This window comes from Chenopodium quinoa, unplaced genomic scaffold, assembly GCF_001683475.1.
Source record: "Chenopodium quinoa cultivar QQ74 unplaced genomic scaffold, ASM168347v1, whole genome shotgun sequence".
Classification (NCBI taxonomy): domain Eukaryota; kingdom Viridiplantae; phylum Streptophyta; class Magnoliopsida; order Caryophyllales; family Amaranthaceae; genus Chenopodium; species Chenopodium quinoa.
The window spans coordinates 677,193-688,697 of NW_018743858.1; the positions used below are offsets into that span (position 1 = coordinate 677,193).

An 11,505-nucleotide genomic window follows, 5' to 3' on the forward strand; every position below is an offset into this window, starting at 1 on the left:
CCATCGTGCCAACCTTGATAAGGTAAGGCTTCTGCGCGATGCATCTGGACTCTTAACCATGGACCCTCTTGGACACAATAATCCTTGACCTTAGAGAACTAGAGCCATGGTTAGGTGGCAAACTCATTGCATCATGTTGTGACTACTAGACTACTTGTGCATATCTTGCTTGTGCATCCTTTTTTTGTGATTAAACTAACCCTTCATGTTGACTTGTTTCTTGTAAATATGTCTAAACATACTAACCAAGGACTAAAAGGACTTTGCTAATTAAATTGGTTAATTAATATGAACCCATAAAGTCTAAATATTCTCAACTTAGCAAACTATAGGCTTAAACCTTCGAAAGAATCACTAAAAAACAAATTGAGGTGACGTTCCAACTTTAGCGCATCACTTTGATCTGTACCACAGGACGTTTGCGTCCAGTGCGCCGCATTGACGCCAATGCCCCGCGGTAGTCCCGTTGCTACGCTATGGTTCGGCTGCTTCTTTCCAAGTCTTCGCGTCGAGTTCCACTATCACGATTAACTAGTTTAACGTATATACACAGTCTCTACCCGGTCTTGTTTGAGTCCAACCACATGTCTAGTCCCATGGTCATCACACGAGTCTTGAACATATCACTTTCACTCACGAGTCTTTGCACATACTTTGTACATGTCCTTTTTCACCATGACTATGCTTAGAGTCTTGCATGCATTGTTTTTTCTATCATTTTTAGGGGGGTAAGTCGGATATTATCCTCCCAACATAGACTATATTGTTTGAAAAATTGTCTCCCTTACTTGATCCCCATACTTGATTCCCATAAAATAGACACCCATTTTTTGCTTTTCAACCCAATAAAAGTACAAGTCAATTAGAGTCAAGTCATTAAAAGAGTTGATGGTTTAATTTTTACAGCGTTTGGTCGAGGAACGAAGGGCGCTTAATTCGAGATAACATTTTCTTACAAGTACTCCCTTTCCAGATCCCAGTTCGAACAGTTCGAAGATGGAAGAAACCAATGGCAGTAGTTGAACAAGAAGACGTTGACAAACTCCAACAGACCGTGGATTATCTTGTTGAAATGATCAAAGGACTTAGACTCGAATAGAGAAGGCTAAGGACCCTAATAAGCATGTACCACCTGAGACAATCAAGCGCATTGAAGACAGCTTAATTCAAATCTCTAATGACTATAAGTACCTTAGGATAAGCTCCGCCAATGACATCCCTAAGTTCAAAGCTACTAACAATCCTTACTTTCATTTGAAGGCTTTCGAGACAATCATGGAGATCAAGGGGATTGATAAAAAGGTCTTCCCCTTGCTTTTCTCTCTCTCCTTGGAACTAGTATGCCAATAATGGTTCTTCTCTATAGGTGCTGAGAAAATTGCTACTTGGGATACTATTACACATGTATTCATTGATAGATACAAATGTAATATTCAAGTAGAAACTGATTGTAGAGAACATAAAATTCTTAAGCAAAAAGAAAATGAAAGCTTCACTGCATTTTACAATAGGTGGAAGGAAATTTCTGCAAAAATGATTGAAGTACCAAGTGAAAAAGAGTTTGTAAGAATGTTCATTAGAGATCTTCAAGAAAAGTTTCAAAAGCATTTGAAATATCAAACTTTTAACACCTTCAAGGCCGTCTAAAACATAGGCATCGATATTGAAGACAACCTTATAAAATCAAAAGCTACTAACAATAGTAACAACAGTGGCTGGAAAGGAAAGAAGAACGACCATTCTTTTACTTCTAAAAACACCCACCCTAGTAACAATGTTAGCACGTACAATCTTAATGATGTCCTAGCCATGGATAATCAAGGGCTAAGAAGGCAACTAAGAAAATATTTCACCCCTACTGGGACTCATCATTCCCATTAAACCTATTCAAGATCCCGCACTTGAAAGAAGGTCACCTAACTGGGATCCTAATGCCCACTGCAAGTATCATAAAGGTAAGGGCCACACCACCGAGAGTTGTTGGAAGCTATCCAATATTTGATCGATAACAACAAGCTTCATGTGCCTCCTGCTAGTAAAAAGCCAAGCATCAACACTTCTCCACTTTCTGATACATTGGCCATTTATGAGGATCAAACTCCTTTTGATCCATCAATCCTCATTAAACCTATCGAAGAACCTTCCATGGAAGAGGTTGTTGCCATTGAAGAAGAAGAGGAGGTCTTCTTCGACGCCAGGACCGATTTCCAAGATGAGGTTACCGATGAAGACATTGCTAGCCCCTATAAAAAAGCTACTAAGGATGCTCCGTCTTCATAATTCTCTTTGTATGGTCCATTTTGAAGTTCAAGGCCTCCTTGAACGAATAGAGAGTGTTGACCGCCATGCTGTTCAAAGAAAGTGTGACCATTCTTCTCATAAACTATATACCGTTGGAAGAAAACCATTTATTTTCAACGTTCACAAGTAGAAAAACACAAATGCGCACTGGTTAAAAATCCCCCATTCGCACTGGTTTTGAACCGGTCTAGAATTGAGGGATGCCAAAAATGTAAACATTCGCACCGTTTTTGAACCGGTGGGAATACTTGTTATTGGCACCGGTTAACCGGTGCTAATGATAGGTACCCACTTTTAAAAGAAAATATAATTCATTACTTTTGGCACCGGTTAACTGGTGCCAAAAATGCGCAAAAGAATAAAAAAACTAATTATTTTTTTTTGCTTTTTTCATCTGAATTTATCACCAGAATGTTATAGATATACATAATATACTTGAAACTAATAATTTTCATCCATCAATAACCTGTAATTTTACACTTAAAAAAAACAAAAAACAATATATAACAGTAGCCTAGTAGCATCACAGTAGCTAAACAGCAGCAGTACCGAAGCAACAACACTTAAGAGAATCCAATGTCCATATTAGGGAATAGAGCTACCTGAATGCAGCCTGAATTTTGTTATTTCATGCACCAATTTGATTATAGATCCATATGTAACCTGTTAAATTTTACAAAAAAAAAATCCCACATTACTAACCAATCTTTTCATATTAATAAATAAATCAACAACAAAAATAACATAAACCCAAATCAAAAGAATAAACCCAAATCATGAAATAAAAACAATTATCAAATAAAAATCGCAGATGAAAACATTATATAAGGTCTACAACAACACAAACAAACAGCAAAATATCCTCTCAATACACACACTCAAAACATATTAAGAAGTCATTGACAAGCATTAAGAGAACCCCTTTTTCTACACTTAGTCAATATTCCATGGCTAGGCGTAATCAATTATTCAAGAGCAGTCGTGAAAGCCATATTAACTTGCATTCTGGCATTAACAACTAGCAGAAAGCCAAAAAGATAGCATAGGACCGCATATGGCCATGCATACATTCAACACACATACATTTTAATGCAAATGTTAACGACAAATAAGGTATAGTCCTTGGATAAATTAGTCAGACAAGGGATTAGTATATATACAGAAAGCACAACTTCTTTAGCCTACCCAAAGACTCCGGAATGGTGGAATTGGACCGCTGAAATTGTTCAAATAGAGATCCAAACTGATAAAATTTGTCAGATTGCCCAGCTCACTAGGTATTGGCCCCTTGATATTGTTACTGTACAGTTCCTTGAGAATAAAAACATACTCCAATAAGTCCATATAATTTCATAACCGAAAAAAGCAAAGGATCAAGTACATGATAAAAGTTACATTCCAATGAACTAGAAAACAATTAAATTTGTGCTTGATCCATATTATAAGCTTAAAAGAAATAATTATTTGGTTGATTTCCCATCAAACCAGGTTCAAGGATGACTCAATGTATGCAACTATATCCTTGAAAATGAGAGAGAGAGAGAGAGAGAAAGGGAGATACATAGTACAAACAACCAGCTATTAGTTTATCACTCCTCCAATGAAACTAGTGCATAAAACATTTTTTATTTATGGCAGTAAAATACAGAAGCAGCACAGACCTTCATTTCGTTTTCAACAATTATGTAAGTTTCAGAGGTTGAGAACGACTCAATAGAGATAACACCATTAACATCAATCTTGTCAATGGCTTTAGCAAGAATACTCCCAAACAAAGTCATCATTTCCAAATGATATTAAAGCCATAGTTGCAGGAAACAAGTATAAATTAATATAAAAAATAGGCTTAAAGCCACACCTGCCCCCAATCTCGACAGAGCAAAAGTAGCAGCTACAGCAGAGCAAAAGTAGCAGTAGCAGGGGTGCACTGTAGGGAAGCAAGGCAACAGGTTCAAGCTTCAAGTCATTCGATAAACGCAAAAACATAACTCAGAAAATCAATCCAAAACCCAATTTTAATTCCCGATCTGTACTTGTCAAGAAACTCAACAATTATGGTACAATAAGGCAATATAAGAAGACAAACTGGAAACAAAATATATTGAAATAATCCACAATTATCCACTACCAAATGAGATTTAATTTGCATATTCAATCAAAAGAAACACAAAACTGAACAAAATATACCCAAAAAATATATATACCTAAAAAATCTAATTAAATGACAACCAATACAATATTCACAATACATCCACAAATCAAACTACTGAAATTCAAGATTCAAGTATCAAATACTCTGTATTCTCACAAGTTAAATACTCCGTGTACCCATAATTCAAATATTCCGTATATTAACAATTCCAAATGCTCAAATTAACAAAATTCTAGATCAATCGCAATTATTGAAACAAATTAACGAAACCCCAGATCAATCGCAATAAAACTGAGTTGTGTAATTTGATTTTAAACCCCAAAACTACTATATCAACCAATTCAATCATCATCTATGCAATTTGACAAATTTCACGTTCAATAAAATACTTCTGTTCAATTCTTCCAAATCCCCAAACTTAATAATTCAATTATTATTGAAATTATATCAAATTTGCAAAAAAAAATAACAGCAATTTCGTAAGAAAAAACGTACCAAACTAAAGACGATTAGGTTGAATACGAGAATCAAGCAAATCACTAGACTGAAATTGCTAGCTCATAATCCAATATCCACAACAGTCAAATTTCAATATCCAAATCATAAATTTTCCACAATACAACACTTTCAAGTCTTCCATAACATCAACCCTAAGCAAATTAAAATATAAGTTAAAACCTCCTTAAAAAACAACTATTTCATCCAATCAATAAACAACGGAAAAAAATAGCAAATCCAGAAATTAAACAATTAAATTGAGAGTAAAGAGAAAAAAGGATACAAGGATGAAATCGAAGAGTCTCCTGGTCAACTTTGACAAAATTAGCTCCATGGACATCCCAAATTCAACTGCATGTTGAATACGAGAATCAAATACAATAAAAAAATTAACCATAAAAAATTGAAAAATTAATTGAAATCAAAACCCTAAATAACTTGAATTTGGGAATTGAAAAACGATGGTTGTATTTGGTTCGAATTGACGCTGATTTTCAAAGGAGAAGGAGAACGAGAGCTAACAAAGAGAAGAAATGGAGAGATAAAGTGGGTTGGAGGTAAAAGGGGTGGTGGTGGGGAAGCTAAGGAGTGGCGGTGGATTGATAGAGGAGAGAAAGGAGATAGAAAGGGGGAACAAGAGGAGAGAGAAAGGAGAATGACTAAGTGAATGCGTGGTTATTAAATAGGGAAAGAATGCAAGTTTTAGAAATGTATAAACATTAAGGGGCACCGGTTAACCGATGTTCTTTGTATCAGAAGTGTAGAAAAAAAATCAAGGAGCATCGAATAACCGATGCTATTTGTATGTTGGGCCACCGGTTTCCAAGAATCGGTGCTCATTATTCGGTGCACATTTATATTTTTCTACTAGTGGTTATCAAGCCACAAGAGAAAAGGAACAAGAAGGCTTACACACCTATAGACACCACTTATGAAAGAGCCTTTGACATGCTCCATGAAAAGAGTATGGTCAAGCCTCTTAAACCAAAGCCATTTGAGTCCCTTAAGATGGTGGACAATTTCTATTGCAAATACCATCAATCTAGAGGCCACACGATTGAGAATTGTTTTCGACTCAAGGAATATGTCCAAAAGCTCATAGATAAGGGGAAACTCTTCATCTTAAGAAAAAACAACACTCCAAAAGAAGATAACACTATCCCTACCTCTAATAATACCATTGTCAATGCAATTTGGGATAGTGAAGATGAGGATGTATACCTCAAAGACATGATCGAATCATCTCTTGCTGCATTTTACCCATACAATGACATCGATGATATATGGGATGATGACCGTACTCCCCAATCACAGTACTTACTAAGTCTGGGAGAGTGCAACAACCAGTCACAACTACGCCTCTACCTGCAACTCAACAAACTTCAACATCCATCATATAAGGCAATGATATAGTCAAGCAGCTTAAGAAGACCAAAGTAGTGATGAATGTGTGGAAGCTTCTAGCCTTATCTCATGAGTATAGAGATGCAGTAATGGATGCTCTAGCAAAAGTAGGAGTAGATTCCGAAACTACTTCAGAAAGGTTGGCCAACTTGTTTACAAGTGACCTCCCTAGTCCAAATAACTTAATCACCTTCTCTAACAAAGACTTACCACTAAGAGGTGGTAAACACAACAAAGCCTTACACCTCACGGTGGTATGCAAAAGGATGAATGTGCCAATGTCACTTGTATACAATGGTTCAGCAAGCAATGTATACCAACTTCGCACTGCCAGAATGTTGGGAATAAAGGATGAAGATTTGACCCCATCAACACAAGGCATAAGGGCTTATGATAACTCTCGTCGCGAAGCCCTTGGACCCATCACCATAAATTTCACTGCAGGAGTCATTGAACATAGCACTACTTTTCAAGTAGTAGACATTAAGGCCTCTTTCAACCTATTATTGGGACGCCCTTGGCTCCATGACCTCAATGACGTTCTTTCCTCCCTCCACCAAACAAGTAAAGGCTATAGCTAGAGGAATTCCTCTTACAATCGATACCTTCCCCATGAGAATCAAAGCGGTTGACAAATCAATCATTCATGTGGAGCACGAGCACGAAATTAATGATTTTTAGGACACGAAGTGAATGATTTTGGGTTTAAGGACAAGAAATGATTGATTTTGGATTGAAACAATTAAAGTAAGGTTAGGAATATGGTCAAGGCTTAAGGAAACTTAACGTGACTTTTCAAATATTTACCGAACTCGTCAATCAAAACAAGAAAGGTACTCGTCCCTAGGTTTAGTTTTTAGGGAGACACAATTCGGTGCCTATAGAAGCCCCCACTTTGACTGGGTTTGGAGAAATGTAGGTTTCGAAAATAAAAGTCAAAGTTAGTTGAAAGGGACGGAGATTAATTCAGAAAGTTCTGCGATCCTAAATCATCCTTTTTAACGCCGATACTTGCAAAAAACATCAGTTCTACAAATAAAGGATTTATGGGGAAAGAGACACGTATCTAGGATTGCCGAGAACACGTCTCTGGGTGACATCTTGTTAACTCAATTTGACAACCTCCACATTCTCAGGATGCGCTGTCGAAGACCACTTTGCTTTGAGTCGTATTCTCGAATCAAGTGACAACCTCCTCATTCTCAAGAAGCGCTGTCGAAGACCACTTTGCTTTGAGCCGTCTTCTCGAATCAAGTGACAATCTCTTTATTCTCAAGGGGCGTTGTCAATATGAAATGTGTTCACACATCTATGAACACAAGAGCTTTTATAAGGAATGTCCACATGTCCCTAAACAAAGGAGCTATAAAAAGGATGTCCACACATCTCTGAACCAAAGAGCTTTTCGAAAGGAATGTCAATGCGTCTCTAAACATACGAGCTTTGAAAGGAATGTCCATGCGTCTCTGAACAAAAGAGCTTTGATAGAAATGTCCACATGTCTTTGAACAAAGAGCTTTGAAAGAAATGTCCACGCATCTATGAACAAGAAGCTTTGAAAGAAATGTCTACGCGTGTCTGACCAAAAGAGCATTGAAAGAAATGTCCACGCGTCTCTGAACAAAGAGCTTCAAAAGAAATGTCCACGCGTCTCTAAACAAAGGAGCTTTGAAAGGAATGTCCACGCATCTCTGAACATAAGAGCTTTGGAAGAATGTCCACTCGTCTCTGAACATAAGAGCTTTGGAAGAATGTCCACGTGTCTCTGAACAAAAAATCTTTGAACAGAAGCGTCGGTGAATCGGTGTAATGAATGGTGAGATTGCTCGATTGACTCCGAGCAGAAGCTTTGATAAATATGTACAATGAGATTGCTCGATTGACTCTGAACAGAAGCTTCAATGAATAGGTGTATGAATGGTGAGAGTGTTCGATTGGCTGCGAATAGAAGCTTCGATGAATTGGTGACAAATGGTATGAGTGTTCGATTGGCTGCAAACAGAAGCTTCGATGAATTGGTGTATCTTGTATACTAAAATATTTCCGAAGGACTTTGCTGGTGGTTTTCTTAGGGTTGACCCCAAACTTGGTGTACTTGACTCATTGTGTGACTCAATGCACTCAACTCGACTCGATGTGTTTTGAAACATCATGACTCGTGTGCAAAGTCAAGTATGTAGGATGTAGACTCAAATCGTGGTGACACGACATGACTCAATGTGCATGTCTCGTGTGTACGTTGTGTTGTGATTGTGCTCGTGCGACTCGAAAATGCAGAAGAGCAAAACTAATAAAAATTTTCCGTCATTTTTAGGGAGGGTACCGACTTCTCCCAAAAAGAAAGACGTGAAAATGAAAAGAGGTAAAGTGTTGGTTAAAATAGAAGTGCAACCTCTATTTATAAGAAAAATAGAGAGTCAAACAATTGGAAAAAGATCAAAATTTGAAAAGAAGTAAACCTGTTTTTGACGCGACGCGACAAAATTATCGCGCCACGCTGTGTGCTAACACGCCGCGCCAAGGTTGTCGCTGTGCGATGGTTCTGGTATCGTGCGCTGGTTCTAAAGGATAGAAAAGATATACAGAGTCTGATTTCTAATGGAATTGTGTTTCCAGAAGATATCCGAACGTCTTTGTATTCGAATAGAACAAGGATTATTTTACGAGAAGTTTTATTCAATCTCAAACTTCTTTGATCTTTATCTTTTAGGAAAGGATAGATTAGAACCTACTAAAGAATTCTAGAAGTTCCTAACTTGTTTAGGATTGGGAATATGTTCATATAGGGCCTAAATAAGATATTTGGACTCCATATAATCATTGGGTCGTAGCTTATTTTGTTTTAAATCGGATTTAGGCTTATAATATAGTTGGAAAGCTCTTTTAAAGCCCCATCCAACTAAGAAATAATTTAATCGATATAACGGACCAAAATAATCTGGTTTGGACGTTTTTATGGCTTAGACACGAAATGAATGTTTTTTAAGGACACGAAATGAATGATTTTGGGTTTAAAGACACGAAATGAATGATTTTGAATTAAAACACACGAAAGAATGGTTAGGAATATGGTAAAGGCATCAGGAAACTTCGCGAGACTCTTCAACTCTTAACCGAACTCTTCAATCAAAACATGAAAGGTACTCATCATTGGGTTTGGTTTTGGGGGAGACACAGTTGGGTGTCTACAGAAGCCCCCACTTTTATTGGGTTTGGAGAAACGTAAGTTTTGAAAACAAAAGCCAAAGTAAGTCGATAGGGACGCAAAATAATCCAGAATGTTCGGCGATCCTAAATCATTCTTTATAACGCCAATACTTGCAGAAAGCATTAGTTCTACAAATAAAGGAGTTAAGGGAAAGAAACGCATATTTGGGATTGCTTAGCACAATTTTTTGGGTGACATCTTGTTAACTTAATTTAATAACCTCCACATTCTCAGGGAGCACTATTGAAGAACACTTCGCTTTTGTTGTCTTCTCAAATCTGGTGACAACCTCTTGATTCTCAAGTAGCGTTGTCAATCTAAAATGTGTCCACACGTCTATGAACAACAAGAGCTTTTAAAAGGAATGTTTACTCGTCTCTAAACTAAGGAGCTTTGAAAGGGATGTCCACGCGTCTCTGAACAACAAGAGCTTTGAAAGGAATGTCCACTCGTCTGTGAACAAAGGAGCTTTTGAAGGAATGTGCACACGTCTTTGATCAAAAGAGCTTTGAAAAGGAATTTCCACACGTCTCTAAACAAAAGATCATTTAAAAATGATTGTTCACTCGTCTCTTAACAAAAGAGCATTGAAAAGGAATGTCCACGCGTCTCTGAATAAAAGAGCTTTGAAAAAGGATTGTTCACTCTCATCTCTGAACAAAAGAGCTTTGAAAGAGATGTTCACGCGTCTTTGAACAAGAGAGCTTTTAATAAAATGTCCATTAGTGTCTGAACAAAAGAGATTTGAAAAAGGATTGTATGCTCGTCTCTGAACAAAAGAGCTTCGAAAGAGATGTTCACGCGTCTCTAAACAAGAGAGATGGAAGGAAAGTTTTTAGGCTATAGCATAAGAGAGAAAGAGGGAATTATTAGGTGCAATTAGAAGAATAGGTTTAAGGCTTACAATGTGTGTGAGAGAGAGATGAGAATGTCTGTTGGTGCATTGAAACTGTGAAATCAGTCTCGCATTTATGGAGGAAATGTGAGGAGGGAGGTCTAAAACCCTAGAATTGAGGCTCCGCAGTAGAATAAAGCGTCGTGGCACGGCATACTTGCCATGGCGCGGTACGGTATAGTCTGTTGTGATACGACATTTTTTCCGTGGCACGATAGTTGTATCGTAGTGCGGCAGTAAATTTTATCAATTCTGAATGTCAAAACGCGTAAAAAGATAAAACCAGGTAAAGAGAATTGCCATGGCACGACAGAAACTGCCGTGGCGCGGCAATTGTGTTTCTGGAAAATTCTTTTAAATTCATTTTTATCTTATTTTCTTTAAAAGCACGTGATAATTGGGAGCCGTTTAAGCTATTCCAGTCTCATTTTAGGTTTAGGGTTTTGTAATATTTATTAATCGGGCTCAATTTATAAATAAATGAATTGGATTGAGATGGTTTGGGCTAAAAGGAGAAACTGAATAATGCTTGACTAAATACTTGGACTTAAATATGGACTTTTTAGCTGTCTGTGTTTGATTAAAAAGGATTTTAAGAACTCCCGAGATTAAATACTCGACCCGACCAATAATGGTGGTGAAAGATTGTTCATCATCGGGTTTGGTTATGGGGAGACATTTTTAGATGTCTACAATACCTCATGTAGGCGTCCAAGCCCAAAAGCCATTTTTCACTATGTGACAGGCCCAAAGTTCATGCTGATTTAAATTCAAATAAAGATTACCAAACCTAGAGTATCATCGTCTTCTCCAAAAGTCCAACGTCATTTCTTTTAAGCCAAATTGTGGATGTGTTAGCCCACACTATAGTCCAATTTATAACCCAAATAAAAGCTTAAGCCATGCTCCAAAATATAGTGATTACAACCCTATTTATCTAACCATAAAAATCCTATTAAATACAATTGGCCCAGTTATTGAAGCTTATCAAGTAGAGGGTGAGGCAAACTATGATGATCTAGATTATAATCCTTCTAAAGAAGACTT

At 37.2% G+C, this 11,505-nt stretch overlaps 1 long non-coding RNA gene across 1 annotated transcript; it reads right to left on the reverse strand.

Annotated features, from left to right (window-relative positions):
• Positions 1 to 2,733: 2,733 nt before the first annotated feature.
• LOC110686367 lies at positions 2,734 to 5,715 on the reverse strand. Its single transcript, XR_002504172.1, has 4 exons — positions 5,235 to 5,715; positions 4,160 to 4,328; positions 3,487 to 3,612; positions 2,734 to 2,964 (listed from the first exon to the last, which is right to left on the reverse strand). It is a non-coding gene; the product is annotated as an uncharacterized LOC110686367 (long non-coding RNA).
• Positions 5,716 to 11,505: the final 5,790 nt, after the last annotated feature.